Source organism: Crotalus tigris, unplaced genomic scaffold (assembly GCF_016545835.1).
Source record: "Crotalus tigris isolate CLP2741 ecotype Arizona unplaced genomic scaffold, ASM1654583v1 scf7180000024380.494782, whole genome shotgun sequence".
Classification (NCBI taxonomy): domain Eukaryota; kingdom Metazoa; phylum Chordata; class Lepidosauria; order Squamata; family Viperidae; genus Crotalus; species Crotalus tigris.
In genome coordinates this window covers 187,410-204,274 of record NW_024100550.1, presented here as the reverse complement: position 1 = coordinate 204,274, position 16,865 = coordinate 187,410, and the positions used below count along the sequence as shown (strand labels likewise).

The 16,865-nt window shown below is 37.1% G+C and overlaps 1 protein-coding gene across 3 annotated transcripts in view; it reads right to left on the bottom strand.

Moving 5' to 3' along the window:
• Positions 1-6,479, bottom strand: part of TRIQK (triple QxxK/R motif containing) — a 53,937-nt gene extending 47,458 nt beyond the window's left edge. The window contains exons 1-2 of one of the 3 annotated variants that reach the window (XM_039328519.1): positions 6,278-6,473; positions 3,393-3,437 (exon numbers count right to left, since the gene is read on the bottom strand). The gene's annotated coding sequence lies outside the window, so the exon portion shown is untranslated. Of the gene's footprint in view, positions 1-3,392; positions 3,438-6,056; positions 6,162-6,277 lie in introns of those variants that run through there. The other 2 variants (XM_039328520.1, XM_039328521.1) reach the window with 2 other exon arrangements.
• Positions 6,480-16,865: the final 10,386 nt, after the last annotated feature.

Below are 16,865 nucleotides of genomic sequence, written 5' to 3'. Positions count from 1 at the left end.
ATCTGTCAAACAATTCTCCATGCACGGCCATGTTCTCACCAAGATACAAACATGCTCTAGCAATGTCCTCTTTTCCAGCCTGATCTCCATTATTTGTCCCTAGCCATTAGAAGGTGACCTAAGCCATCTTTAGCTGTTCTAATAGTGCTAATTTTCCTCTTATTCTAACATGGTCCAATGGTAACTTCAACACATGTAAAATAGGTTATTTTTTTTTTTTACTCAATACATTGGAAAAAAAATCAGATGATTGGCAGTCCTTGGAACCAAAGCAATACAGAGAGAGGAGGTACTAGTAATAGGAACAGAAAAACTCACACCAATGTTAGGCTTTGCTGATTCAGGTTTGAGTGGATATAACTGTGGGAAAAGATCCTAAAACCCATAGCCATCTGGCCCAACATTGTCATACTTTTCCTACAGTGCACTGGATGTTTTATTATCGGGCTGAAATATCTATAACAGCAAAGATCCACAATCAAAGCCGTAACCTGAAGGGAAAGGGGATTTTTATCAGTACTACTGAGACAGTTATTAACCATGCTGAAACAGGGAAGTGTTCCATTAAGCAAAATAGAAGGTTCAAAGACTGGGAAATCCACATTTTAATATTCAGGAGACCATCTGCAAATCTTTTGCATTTGATTTAGTTATTATCTCTCACTGAATGCCCAGATCATACCAACAGACTTGTATCAATGTGAACTGAACAATAAATTTCAGAATCTTCTGAAACTACGCAACACACAAGATTTGCTATCCATGACAAATAAGCAGATCAAATGTGAGCTACATCAAATAGCAAGATTAAGATTCTTCTCAAGATTAAGATTTTTCTGAAAAGGAGACAATATTTTCTAGGTCCTGGTAGTACCGGTATCACTGAACCAAAGTAGACTACAGCTCATTTATTTCCATATGTAATATATAACTCCCACTTTGGTAATGTGTTGTCTAATTTTATTTTGTCTTATCTATTATTTATTGCATAAGGTACCAGGAAAGTCCATTTGATATTGATGATGGATATATCTAACCATCAAGTACATTAGGCTTTAGTACACTATTTCTATGTCTGCTTTGGGACCACATATAACTCTGGCCTTTCAAATAGTAACTGGCAATACTGCTTAAACTGCCTGCTAATTCTAAAATATAAATATCTATACTGTTTTAGATAGCAACATATATTTTCAGTTCTGAACTTGTTACATGGGAAACAGCACACTTTCAATATTTTAAAGTGTAGATGGTCCAATAAATAGGATCAGTTCATTCATGTATTTTATAAAAAATGCAAAATTAAAGCACTCAAAACATGCAATGATGCACAATCCAAGTCTCCAAGGTTGCATTCAGCCCTTTTAAAAGCCTTTGATACAGCCCAGTGAGAATTCCAAAAGCTACCATGTAAACTGAAGAGGTAAATTATGAAAGAGAAATGCCTGAAGAAAAGTAGTTTCTACATTTAATTTTAATCAAACAGCATGAAATCAAAATCTAGTTTCCTTTTATTCTATTTTTGGAAGTGCAAGATTCCAAGACCAAAGGCAAACTTCACCCTGAAAAAAAGCCAAGAATCTTGGCCTTAGGACAACAGAGTCACAATACACTACAGACTACACAGTTCAATATTCATAACCTGCTGAAGCTAGAACTGTAAAAGTTAATGATTGACTCTTCTTAGTGTGTATCACAAACCTAACGTACAAGCTGGCATGTTTTGCTTGAGAAGTGAAATGGCAAATGCTACCACATGGAGCTGAAACAAGCTGATTAAGATTTCTGCAGAACTTCTACAGTTCACGCCATCCTTCTCACCACTGTTGAACCTAATGTGATTGCTATCTCTTCATCATAAGCACTAAATTTGCTGCTAATGTGTTGAAAAATTGTTACAGCTCTGGCTTCAATTTACAGTTTGCCAAGATCATCTGCTCTAGAAAAAGAAACAAGGCCCAGCCAAAGACAGCATGAAGTATTTGTAAACTGAACCTGTTATTAGACTCTCGGGGCATTCTTCTTACAAACAGAAAATAATAAGCAATAATAAAGCATTTATCGTATGCCAATGGTTATCAGTTCAAGTTCATGGAGGTTTTTTTTTTCTTTTTTCTAGTTCATTTTTATTAATTTTACAAATAATGTATTCTTTTTGGTGCATTTTCATTGTTCTTTTATTTTTTATAAAGTAACTTTTTTTTATAAAGTAAAAAATGTAAAAATGGAATCACCCCAAAATAAAAAAAAAACAATACAATGACAAAGTATTGAGAATTTTCACAATGTACATTCTTAAAGATTTTTGTATCTGACTGAATTCGTGGATTTATGACAATATTCTTCAATAAAGACTCATATTAACTCCAAGTAATCTTAACAAAAACTCATTAATATATTTAAAATTAAAAAGTTCAATGGACACTGAACATAGGAAATATTAATTCCTCTATACATATTCATTCCATGTTTGTCCGGCTCTTTATTTTTAATTCTTCATGTGTGAAGGTTACTGTAAGAATCAGGTTTTCTGCTTTTCTCAAAGTGGAGAAATATTCTAAATAGACAGGAACAAAAAAATAAACCTAGCCAAAGAAGCTCAGCCAACAATAATAACTGCCAAATGTGTTATATATGTATATGTTAGACAAAGAAAGTATGAAATATTAATAAAAGCAAACAAATATGATACATGCATGTGGCATTTACGTGTCCGAGTTTTGAAAAGGAATAGATACAGGTTTAGAAACATCAGCTGGATTTAGGAATTCCTTCACTCTATCATGGTCACCACTATGAACTCATGAATTTTGAAACCCCTGACCTGTTTCTAAAAAGTACAGACAAAACTTGTCTGTACTTATCTCTCCACCTCTAAGGCATTGCTCATGTTTAAATTCATTGTTTTCCTCTTTAGGGTCTCACAATATGATCCTTTTGGCTTGGCATATACTATATAAATACAGAGTAACAATATTGAGTCTCCTTGTTCTACTTTTAATTTTTTATTTCTCATTGGCTTCCAATGAAATGTTCCCAGATTGCACCAAGCAACAGCAGTTCCCTTTACAATTTGCCACCAGGCTGATTTTTAATATGCTTGCATACATTTAGATAGCAGAACAGCTGCCAACGCAAGCTTGGATTCAGTAGTATAACAGCTATTTACAGGCACAATTTTCTTAGTATCAAGGGGAGTTTAGTGACACTACTTCTCATACTCATGACTATATTACAAGATATGGTATAAAGGTAAAAATGTGAGCCTGCTCCTTCCTGAGCCCAAAAAATGCCTAGCCCACTACCCCTACTACCAAACTAAAAACAAAAAAACTCTTGATGGATCACCCAATATCAATAAGAATACAGAACTTTTTTAGGAGAGTACTTACTGGAGCTGCAATAGCACCACTGAAGAGTATCATTAGGAAGATGATCTAGAACAGAAGGAGATAATATACAGTTCTTAGACTAATTTCACATGGCCCTTGGTCTGGTTCCAAGTGCTCTGGTCTCTTCAAAAAATGATTTTTGTGATTGAATAGACAATAGAGAGGAAAAGAACCAGACTAACTTCATACAAAAAATGCAGCTATACAAAAGTTTATTTGTTTTTGATTTCGCACACTATAGAAGCCCAGCTATTGAGGTTTATGGTTTAGGATGATGTATAATCCCTTATACCTCCGATTTGTCAGAAAACCATGGCTCGAAACAAAAATGTGAAATCCCATCCATTTTGGGGTCAAAGCCTATCTAATGATTTACAAGGTTATCTGTTGCTGCCATAAACAGCAAAATCAGAATCAGAATAGAGTGCTAGAAGGGACCTTGGAAGTCTTCTACTCCAGCCCCCTGCTCAAGCAGGAGATTTTTTATTATTTCAGACAAGTGACTGTCCAGTGTCTTCTTAAAAACCTCCAGTGATGAAGCACCCACAATTTCTGAGGCCAAACTGTTCCAGTGGTTAATTGTTAATTGTTAGGAAGTTTCTCCTTAATTCCAGGTTGCTTCTCTCCTTGATTAGTTTCTATCCATTGTTTCTTGTTCTGCCATCTGGTCCTTTGGAAAATAAATTAACCCCCTCCTCTTTGTGGCAGCCTCTCAAATTTTGGAATACTGCTATCATGTCCCCTCCTAGTCCTTTTTTTCTCTAGACTAGCCAAACTCAAATCCTGTTCTTCATATATTTTAGCCTCCAGGCCTTAGTTGCTCTTCTTTGTACTTTTTCCAAAATCTCAAAATCTTTTTTGTAATGTGCTGACCAAAACTGCAGTATTCCAGGTGTGGTCTTACTAAGGCTTTATAAAGCAGTACTAATACTTCACGTGATTTTGATTCTATGCCTCTATTTATACAACCAAGGATTGTATTTACACTCCTGTTTCAGTGATCGTTCACTAAAGACTCCATGATTCCTCTCACAGTTACTGTTTTTGAGCCAGGTTTCGCCTAATCTATACTTGTACCTTTGGCTTTTCTTTGCCAGGTGTAAAACCTTGCTTTTCTCCACATTGAATTTCATTTTGTTGGATATGGCCTTTTGTTCAAGTCTGTCAAGATCTTTCTGGATCCTAAGCTTGTCTTCTGGGATGTTGGCTATTCCTGCCAGTTTAATGTCAATATCCTGGATCTATATTTCCAAGGGTCCAATTAAACTGAACTTTACCATTCTAGAACTCTGCAAACATATTCTGTCAACACCAGTCCTAGCACTGATGATATTACTTAGTTTGGGTAATGAAACATCAGCAAAACAAGCAAGCTCAGAGACCACCAAAGACTTCCCATCAGTCCTAGTGGATTTATATAGTAATGAACAGCAAACTGTGTAATTTGATGGGAAAAGGAGGTAATGAGAAAACAATTTAACATCTGTGATTTTCACTGTTTGACCAATTATTATCTCTATCTGTGACTGAAAAAAAAAGGATATGGTCTCACAAACCCAATCATCCTGGCCAAAAGTATCCATATTTACATAGACCTCTAAAATAATATTTATTAACATCAGCTAGTTATAAACCCAAGGTCATCAGCACAAACAGAAATTAACCCATCTCTGGTGTGCCCTCTCTTATCAAATTCAAGTGTATGGATATATGTGGAACAAAACAGTTCTTAAAGAAAAAAAAGCAAGTCAGTTGGATAATTCCTACCTATAACCTAATCTTGGTTTCCAGATGTTTTGGGAACTATACCTTCTGTGATCCCTATTCAAGAAATATTTGCACAGCTGGAGTATCCAAGGCTGGAAGCCTTTGCCACTCATCTTGAACTTGGAAAGCCTTACTGTGGTCTTGTCTCAAACCAGGCTGAAAGCAGGTAGTAAATGAGTAATATATCCCATGAGTTATATCAGTACTTTTCAAACTTGGCAATTTTAATATCTGTGGACTTCAACTCCCAGAATTCCATGGCAAGCAAGCTGCTGATTGGGGAATTATGGGAGTTGAAATGTACACACCATAAAGTTGCCACGTTTGAAAAACACTGAGTTGCATTTTCCCAATTTTCATTATTTCTTACCATTTAGCGCTATCTACTTTGGTCACTAGATATAATCAGGATTACTTTTCCCCTCCATCAGCGGACCCAAAGTTGGGACTATCTTATTCCTGACTAGCCATTTCTAAGATTGCGGGAGAAATACAGCAAAATTTCCCAGAGTAATCCGTCTTTAGGAAAGCGATCCCTCCAATTAAGGGAGGTCGGCAAGAAAGCCCATATGAAAAACGGCGTTCTAACAATCAGAGGGATGGCAGAAGGAATAATTGCCCTCCCTCCCTTAAAAAAAATGTATTTCGTTTCACTTTATGGAAGACTTGAGGCTAAAAAATGGGATGCAAAGATTTAAATCAGTGGAGAACTGGCTCTCCCTTGCCAGTTCTTCCTCTTTCCACCTCATTGCCCAATTGTCATTGCCAGAAATCAATATGGCGGCTCTATCTCTCTCTAAACAAGTCCCCCTCCAAAGAAAATACGTATGAGCCGAGACTCTATTTAGATGGGCAGCAAGTTCTAACCAATAACGAACCAAGAGCTTCTTCCCCTACCAATCAGAGACGAAGTACGAAGTTTGACTAACGGAATGATCCGCCTCCTCTCTTTCTCGAAATGAGCTGTGATTATGATGGCTGTTGTTTCGAGTTTGCCAGGCGCGCGCGTACGCGCGCCCGCAAAACTGTCAGGCTAAAGCGAGAGCGGTTTATTCTGCGTCCCTTCCCGTCCCCCACAGCTGCTACTCTCCCAACCGTAGCGGTTATTGCCTCGGTACCTCTGAGTCAAGCATATCAGCTCTGCCTCCGCTGTTCTTCCGTAGCGGAGAGACGCTTCCCTCGTTAGGCGGAAACGGCCCTCCTCTCTTGGCTGCCCGCGGGAGGCGAAGGCTGTTCTAGGTAGTGCCGCTGATTGAGGAAGGGCGGCAGCCCCAGTCCCCCTGCTCAGTTTCCTCTTCTGCTGCTAAGACCTTTTTCTGCAGTTGCCTATTGTCCGACCCGCAAATATGTTTGATCCTCCTGTACAGCCAGCCTATCAGCTGGTGAGGATGGGAACTTTAGTACAGATAGTCCCCGACTTACAACAGTTTAGTGATCATTCGAAGTTATAACAGCCTTGAAAAAAGTGACTTCTGACTGTTTCACACTTATGACGGTTGCAGCATCCCCATGATGATGATGATGATGATGATGATGCTTGGCAACTGGTTCATATTTTTGATGGTCACAATGTCCTGGGGTCAGGTGATATCCTTTCGCAACCTGACAAAGTCAATGGGGAATCCAGATTCACTGAACAACCATGTTACTAACTTAATGAATGTGATGATTCACTTAACAAATGTTTCACTTAGCAACGTAAACATTGGGCTCAATTGTCGTAACTCAAGGACTACCTGTATCCAGTTCTGGAGAAGTAGAGTGTTGCACTGAGTTATGACTTCGGAGTCATGAGAGCCAGTTTGGTGTAGTGGGTAAGGCATTTAGCTATAAACCAGCTGTGTTCAAGTTATGGCTTAGGCTGGAAGCCATTTCTGTGATCTCAGGCCAGACACTTTCCCTCAACTCTAAGGAGGCAATAGCAGGGCAATACTCTGTTTGTTGCCAAGAAAATGAGGTGTGCATCCATGAAGTCAGCAGAAGTTGGGCTTGACCTTGTGTGGCAGGGTGGTGAGGCAGTGAGGGTGTTGTACTCCAGTTCAAGGGGACATTTAGATAGATAAGCGTACCCATTTCGAGCTCTTAGCCTAACCTTCTTCACAAAGGAAAGTGTTTGTAAGATGTGTCTGGTGAAAAAACTGGTTGAACCTCAAGAGAATTAAAAAAAATAAATTGCTATGCATTGATATTTAAGTCCAGTAAATAAATGAATACTTGGCAGTCCCAAATTGAGGACTCTTGATAGGAGCAATTGTGAAATGCATTATTTGTGTAGTAACAAAAAAGCTTATGATACAAGCCATTGTCTGCAGAGATTCCAGCAGCTGCTGTTACCAGTAGTAGCAGCAGTGGTAGTAGCAGTCACAGCAGTAGTAAAGCTAAGTCCATTTTCTATTACCATGCAAACAAACACCAGCTTAAGTCTCCATGGCTTTAGTCTTCAGGGACAATGAGCAGATTTTCACATCCTTTGGGATTGTGTCCCCAAGTACCCCCTTTATTTCCCGCCATGTATATAAATATTTAAAAAACCTTCACCCTTGGAGACATTGTTATCCCAATCACAACAATCTGTCTTACATTCAGAGTTGCCCCAAACGTTCTTCAAGCCTATTTTTCTTCTTTTAGCTCTGAAAACAGAAAAAACAATACATAAATAAAAACAGAAGTACTCTTTTCAGAATACCTTTTGTAACTTGCTTTACTTCATTGGATGACAGGTTATACTGGTTGGTATATAGTCGTTATTTTAAAGGATATTTATGATTTCATTTCTGAAGCTCTCTGACTTCACAACTATGCTGAGCGAATTACAGATAAATATAATCAAGATAAAAAAGACATCTAATTGGAAAACAAAATAAAAAAAACAGTCAGTAACCAACCAAAGGGTATACATGCAACAGAGCTCTGCACATTTAGACACAACGTATGAACTCATGTCTCTGCTTTTCTATCCATATTCTCTTGATTCAATGAAAAGATACATTGATAATGTAAGCCGCGCAAAGTCACTGTATGAGTTGCATGGCCATATAAATTTGTTTAATAAATACTGAATGACTGAATAATTTGAAGTAGTATATAATAATTTTATTAGATAAGCATCTCCTCACTAGGGAGCCCTCTGAAAATAAAGTTGGCCATCAGAAAGTTGTGCACTGTCACTTAAACCTCTCTCATGTTGGTAATAAGGACAAATAGCTTCATATTCCACTATCTGAAGACTGAGCCATGAGTCTTTCTCCCCATCCCTTGCTTTCACCCTATTGATTTTATAGCATTTTACTAAATGCTGTCATCCATATAGTTGTCCGCCATCATTTTGTTGACAATGTGAGTCAATATTTCATTAAACATTGCCTTTTGGCTTTACCCTGAATTGTCTAGAGTATATGAAGTTTTTTTTTCATTATTTATTCAACAATGCCACTAAATTATGCATTCTTGATTTTAAAGATAATAGTAACATATTTTGTTTAGAGTTATTATTGTTCTGGCATCAACTTTTGTATTTCTGTATAAAAGACAATCTTGTTTTGGGAAGGGAAATGGGAAATGACAAGTCCCAGCTCTTGCTGCCTCAGGGACATAATTATGATCAGAAATACAAAAATAGAAAAATCATAAACTCCCCACAACTGAGGCTCTAGAAAGTTTCATCTCAGCATGAAACTATGTTTTAATTACTACTATTGTTTGCATTGTTTATACTGTCAATGTACCAGACAGAGTAAGAATTTGTCCTACTTAATTCTTCATAGTACTTGCTTCACTGGAAGATGCATTTAATTTATTTTTTGTGTCTCCTCATGCTAGTACTTAAAAAATGGGTTTTGTAGCCAAAAGCACTGACATAAACGAAAATACGATCTAGCAAACATTGAATAGGACAAATTCCTGAAGCAAGTTTATTGACAACAAAAAGCTACAATTAGTCTTCCATATAACTTTAACTCCAAAGGTAATATTTATATTTTTATCTTCCTTAGGAAATGAAAATCAGATTTGTTAATAGGTATGCTTAGATTAGTGGTTTGCTTAGATTAGTAGTAATATAGTTTCTGCCTTTAGATATACAATCTAAAATCATGAAACAGAGAGAGAAGGAGCGAAAAAAGCTTTGGCAATATAATGTATTTTAAATCCATAGTAATTATTCTATTCTATAATTATTTGCATGTATTCATTTGTGCATGTGTGTGTGTTTAAAAAAATACTATGACTTTTATAAAGAAGGGTATGCAGAAATACATAGATTTTAAAGATGCCTGCTTTACTAGAAGAATGTTTTTTTGTTCCGCTTTATAGCTCTTTGTCTTTCAACCCATTTACTAACCACACAAGTAATGGTATAAAGACTATCTTTGTTTCTGTAAGTTTTAATCACATATATTTCAAGGAGTCAAGCAGAGTGTTCAAATAATGCATTTTAAAGGCCACTATGACACTATGCAGTTGTATGTGATGAGGAGATGCTACATTTACTTTGAGAGAGAAAGAAAGGGAGAAATCTGTATTTCATTTGTTACACTACTAACTTCACTTTAGGTAATTGCATTCCGCTTTATTATTGCCCAGAGCAATAACTGATTGTTAGTTATTGAAGTCTGAAATGATTTTCTCATCTCCCAGGGGAATCTGGAGATTTACATGGTGCACAGCAGTAACTAATAGATATAATCTGGTCATAATGTGGCCAAAGAATGTGTTATTTACATATTGAGAACATAGATGTTGAGCGCTCTAACATTTCCTCATGAAGTGGGGCAGATTTTATTTATATTTGAGCATCATACATGTTTTTTCCCTTTACTTTGTTTTGTTTCTTTAAAAATAGATTTAACAGGTTTCCTACTGTTGAAAGATGCTGACACTTAATTCTGTTTTTCTGTACTTGGGAGAAAGTTCCACTGATCTCAGTGGGTCTTGCAGGATTCAATCTCAGTCGGTCATCATGACCAGAGGTTGGTTCTTCCAAGCTTTCGGACTCGTGCTGGAGCCCATCGTCAGAGATCTTCTCAATCTCCAGGATGTCTCCAACCACATCCTGGAGACTGAGAAGTTCCCTGAGGATGGGGTCCAGCACGAGTCTGAAAGCTTGGAAGAACCAACCTCTGGTCCCAGTGATCGATTCATATTGGATCCTGAAACAGTATCCTGGTACATGTATATTTGTCTTCATTCAGCAGTGGATCTTACCTCATAATAGAAGTGAAAGGAACTTGATGCTATTATAAAGTGATCTGTGTTGTAGTTCATAGATTTTAGTTGCTGTAATTGTAAATAATAGTACAATACAATGATAATATACAAAATTTTCATTATTGATTTTATAAGTAATTGTTTATTATTACTATCTTTATAAAATCATTTCTGGAAATATCTCCTCATAAACTCAGGAAGTTTTAGTGCATCTATGAGACTCCAGCAAACAGCAGAAGCTTTATTCTAAGACCATGCACTAGTTTCACCTATTTAGTTCTTTATGTTTTTAACAAATTGCATCACTATCTGGTTTGGTGGCAACAGTGCCTCAGATAGAAAGTCCATACAGAGAATGATAAGGACAGTTAAGAAGATCATAGGAAGCTCGCTTCCCGGTATTCAGGATGCTGCTTATAAGCTCTATGTCAGTGGTGGTGAACCTATGGCACGCGTGCCAGAAGGGGCAATCGGAGCCCTCTCTGTGGGCACACGTGCCTCGCTCTTTGTCTAAGTCTTCGCAGGAAAAAGCCATTTCTTAAGCCCTTTCCTAGCCAAAACAAGCCTCCGGAGCGAGCGCACTGTTTTCAGCTTTCAATTATATAAATCTGACACCAGAAACAGACTAATAGATGACCTGAATGCTGCATGTGTTGCTCTCAAACTTACAAAGTATAAGCCATGGTTGGACAAATTATTAGCACGCGTACAACAGCAAAAATCACATTAATTATTCAAAAGCATGCCAAATGCAAACTTTTACCTTTCATTAAAAAGTTGTTTGTATCATTGAAAGCTTTGTTATTGTGTTTTTCTTTTAAGACAAAAGATGTTAATGTATGCGTTGTTTTTTCTAAACTAAAACCTCAGTATTCAGATTAAATTGCTGTGTTGGCACTTTGCGATAAATAAGTGGATTTTGGGTTGCAGTTTGGGCACTCAGTCTCTAAAAGTTTCTCCATCACTGCTCTAGGTGCTTAGAGCTCAAAGCATTGTTAGAGACCCCACACACCCACTTTACAGTCTGTTTCTGTTACTCCCCTATGGGAGGAGATTTCTACCAGGACTATCCAATTCTATAATAGCTTTGTTCCCTATGCTATCCATCTGGTAAACTCACAAGATTTGTTTTTCTCACCATGCACATGTATACATAACCCGAATTAGAGTGTTGTTTGTGTGTCATATAATATATGTGGGTATATGCATAATTCTGTATTTATTTATTTTTGTCATATTTATGTAAATGTATATCAGAGATGGTGACCCTTTGAGAGCTGTATGCAATGAAATTTCATTTTAATATATGCAGATTAGTGTGCATTCAAAGTGACAATAAAGATTCTATTCTATTCTATTCCATTCCATTCCATTCTATTCTATTCTATTCTATTCTGTATTAATACCTACCTATGATCAGGGTTGTCTCTTCCAATCAGATTTGACCCATCTGAGGAATACTTCTGAGGAAGTTGCTGAAAATGCCCATTTCTGGGTTTGATGGGGTCTGAGATCTGAAGCCATTTCTACATCAAAGTCCTGGTCCTCTGGAATGGTTTTCCCTTTGAAGGAAATAAAAGCTATTCTTTTATAAAATGTAAAAATAAAGCCCCAATGTAACAGTGTATGGGACTGTATGTTTAGCACAAATGTATTAATGTAGTATAAATGTAACAATGCAATGCTAATGTATGAGAAGCTTCCTGCCTATGTAGAGTGACCACAAATGGTAATCAGCAAAGATAATAAATTATGACCCGGATGGACGGAAATTGGAAGGAAATTGTCAGGATGAACTATTAAGTGTAAAAATAACTTCAAAGAATGGCTATGGAGTTGAAAGAGCTTCTTAGATGTGATGTGCATTGTAAAAAGTATAAAATGCAAAGCTTGAAAACTGTTTGTTGCACTCCTGGAACCCAATCCATTGGGAAGGATCCACAAGGCCGCGTTTGCAAACGCCTTTCTTTTGTTCTCTTTTCTTTTTATTCTTTTTATGTTATTCTCCAATAAAACTTTGTTTTGTTAACCAGATTTGTCTTTGTATTATATGTATCAAAATTGGGGTTTTTACATCTCACACCTTGGTGTAAGAATGGATCCATGGTAGCAGCTTTCCAGAAGCTAGTTAAAACTGAATTCTTTCAGAGGGCATTTCAATGTTAGGGATCTTGCCAGGGCTCTTTTTTTAAAATGAAATTTGCACTACTTGATTAATCAGTGTACTTACATTTTACTATGCACCTTTGAATTGCTGTACTTTTTAATTGCCATCGATCACCAAGAATTACAAGATGTGGTAATATATAGGTTTAGTAAATTTATTAAATGGTGAAAATTGCACTTCATCACAAGAGTTGTATAAAATTGCTGTCTGCCTATTTATTTGTTGAAGTGTAATTAATACACCAGCAATACATTATTACAGTATCTCATACAGCTTAAAGGCTGTATATCATTATTATTAAGACCTTATTAATGTTACATCATGACCCACTGATTTCATTGTTTCAAGGATATAGTTAAATCCTAATTTTATCTGAATCAGATACTACAGTTTCTGAAGCTAACTGTCTTTGTTTTATATTATGTTATTATTAATATTGTTATTATTAACAATATTTTATATTGTTTTATATTATAGCAATGGGGGACTTTAACTACCCTGACATCAACTGGGAGACAAACTCCGCACCAAGTGGAAGATCAAACAGGTTCCTGGCAAACCTAGCAGACAACTTTGTATCCCAAAAAGTAGAGAAGGGAACTAGGGGATTAGCCATTTTGGATCTAATTCTCACTAACAGAGAAGAAATGATGGAAGGTGTTGAAGCTATACGAACCCGGGAGGAAGTGATCATGCAATATTAGAATTCAACACTATAGAAGCACAAGCAATAGAACACAGTCAAACTAGAGTCTTGGACTTCAAGAGAGCTAATTTCAATAAACTTAGAGAGGGCTTGGGAAGGATTCCATGGATGAGAATCCTCAAGGGGAAAACAACTCAAGAAGCTTGGGAAATTTTGAAAAATGAGATAATAAAAGCACAGTCTAGCACAATACCAACAAAGAGGAAAAAGAACAGCTCTCAAGAGAAACCAGCATAGCTGCATAAAGAACTCTCTGACAAATTGAAAGATAAAAAGGACAAGTATAGAAAGTGGAAGGAGGGGAACATAACTAAGTCAGAATATCAGCAAACAGCCCGAGCCTGCAAAGATGAAGTGAAGAAAGCCAAGGCTCAAAATGAACTAAGGCTTGCGACCAAAGTCAAAAATAACAAAAAAAGCTTCTTTCAACATGTAAAAAACAAGAAAAAAGTGAAGGAAATGATTGGTCCATTAGTGGGTGGAAGTGGCAAGAAGGTGACAAGCAACAGGGAGAAAGCAGAACTATTTAACTCATTTTTTGCATCTGTCTTTACACAAAGGGAAAAAACAGACCAACCTATCAAAAATAGTGCCACAAAAAACAAAATAGAAACACAAGTTAAGATAGGCAAGAAAATGGTAAGTGAGCACCTGTCCAGCCTAGATGAGTTCAAATCGCCAGGACCAGATGGATTACACCCCAGAGTTCTCAAGGAACTGGCAGATGTGATATCGGAGCCACTGAACTATATTTTTCAAAGATCCTGGAACACAGGGGAACTACCAGAGGACTGGAAAAGAGCTGATGTAGTTCCCATCCTCAAAAAAGGAAAAAAAATGGATCCAGGAAATTACAGACCTATCAGCCTGACCTCAATACCTGGGAAGATCCTGGAAAAGATAATCAAACAACGAATCAACGAACACCTAGAGGCAAACAAAGTCATTACTAAAAGCCAACATGGGTTTGTCAAAAATAGATCATGCCAGACAAATCTTATTGCATTCTTTGACCAAGTGACAAAATTAGTGGATCAGAGGAATGCTGTGGACATAATTTACTTGGACTTCAGTAAGGCATTTGATAAAGTAGATCACAACCTACTACTTGATAAGATAGAAAAATGTGGGTAGACAGAATCACCACCAGATGGATCCGTAGCTAGCTGACTGGCCGTACTCAGCGAGTGGTCCTCAATGGAACTGCATCTATATGGAGGGAAGTGTGTAGTGAGGTGCCCCAGGGCTCTGTTCTGGGCCCAGTGCTCTTCAACATCTTCATCAATGATTTGGATGAAGGGATAGATGGGGAACTCATCAAATTTGCAGACGACACCAAGCTGGCAGGAATAGCCAACACTCCAGAAGACAGGCTTAAGATACAGAAGGATCTGGACAGACTTGAACACTGGGCACTAACTAACAAAATAAAATTCAATGGTGAAAAAAGCAAGGTTCCACATTTAGGCAAGAAAAACCAAATGCACAAGTACAGCATAGGTAGCACCATGCTCAATAGTAGTAACTGTGACAGGGACCTCGGAGTCCTAGTAGACAATCACCTAAATATGAGCCAGCAGTGTGCTGCAGCTGCCAAAAAGGCCAACACAGTGCTAGGCTGCATTAACAGAGGGATAGAATCAAGAACACGTGAAGTATTAATACCACTCTACAATGCCTTGGTAAGGCCACACTTGGAATACTGCATCCAGTTTTGGTCACCACGATGTAAAAAAGATGTTGAGACTTTAGAAAGAGTACAGAGAAGAACAACAAAGATGATTAGGGGACTGGAGGCTAAAACATAAGGAATGGTTGCTAGAATTGGGTATGTCTAGTTTAATGAAGAGAAGGACGAGGGGGGACATGATAGCAGTGTTCCAATATATCAGGGGCTGCCATAAAGAAGAGGGAGTCAAGCTATTTTCCAAAGCACCTGAAGGCAGGACAAGAAGCAACGGGTGGAAACTAATCAAGAAGAGAAGCAACCTAGAACTAAGAGAAACTTCCTGACAGTGAGAACAATTAATCAGTGGAACAGCCTGCCTCCAGAAGCAGTAAATGCTCCAACACTGGAAGTTTTAAGAAGAGACTGGACAGTCATTTGTCCGAAATGGTGTAGGGTTTCCTGCCTGAGCAGGAGGTTGGACTAGATGACCTCCAAGGTCCCTTCCAATTTTACCACTATTATTATTATTATATAGATAGTACCAAGTGGTTCAGCTCTATGCCCACTATTTTAATAATATGTTTGATGAAGAATGGGAGAGAGTGTGCTTATGTAGCTGGCCCGAAATTGGTCAGAATGTCTAATACTCTAGAAGTGAGAATTAAAATTTATATATGCATTTTATAGAGGCAAATGTAGTTTTTTTTTTACTGGAACTAAAATTGAATGCACAGGTGTAAAATAATGAATTCGTGGCTTAGTACTTGTGCAGGGGTGCAATGTAGACTAGCCTCCTCATAATGTACCCTGGGCAATGTGAATGTCATGGATAAATAATCTACATAGTCCAGCTGGTGAACCTCACAAGGATCTCTCAGTAAGAAGCAGCAGGATGAATACCGAATTAATGCTATATTCCGTTATGCCATATGAAATAAAATAAAAGTACTTGTGCAAAACATCATGGAATCATAGTTCATTGCAAGCTGAATAAGCCAGAAGTGTGATGCAGATGCAAAGAATGCAAATAGAGTTTAATCTGTATGAATAGAGTATGGTTTCCAAATCATAGGATGTACTAATTTATTTTCATTTGATCAATCATTTAAGCTTTTCAGGAGTCAAAGAAATAAAAGCTTATTCAAAGAAGGATAAACTAAATCCTATAAAGAAAGATAGGAAGGATAAGGCATGTTTATCCTTGAGAAGTCAAGATAGGAACAAGTTGAAAGTTCTTTTCAAATATCTGAGGGGATATCATAAGAGAAAAAAATCAAGATCTATTCTCTATCGTTGCAGTGTGTAGGTATAGATTAATTAATTTAAGAAAAAAATCAAAGTAATAGATTTCATAGCATGTTGAACAATTCAACAATGCAATCAATTGTCAAAATGGTGTGGGTTCTCTTCAATAAATATGTTCAAGCAGAGATTAGAAAGCCGTTTATCAGGGATATTTTAATTTGATTCCTGAACTGGGCAAGCAATTTAATTCAGTGGCCTAATTAATATTCTGTTGTTTTATAATAATAAGCCTGTCTCTTATTATTTTATTAAAATTAGAGCTTCCTCATAACTAAGTTAAATTTCTATCCATCAGTCTTTCAGGCATCAGGAAAAGTCAGTATAAATTGTGATGACTCCATGGTTATCTCCATTCTGTTATGGTAAATAAAGACAGTAAGTAGAGATATTTCCATATTCTTTTCTACTCCCACCAACCATCACCTATCAGCAAGAAACAGCTATTAACCATACTCCCTAAAATGGAGTGGAACAGTGAGGAGCTATTTTAGATTGACATTTAGAACTACAGGTGCCCAATTAATAGGTGACAGAAAATAAGGGAGATGCATAGTCTGTAGTCCATACCTTTTATCTATCATTAGAACTTTTTCTGAACATGGTATCCCATGGACAGGGAAACAGGGTGATACGAGAGAAGGCTATTCTGATGCT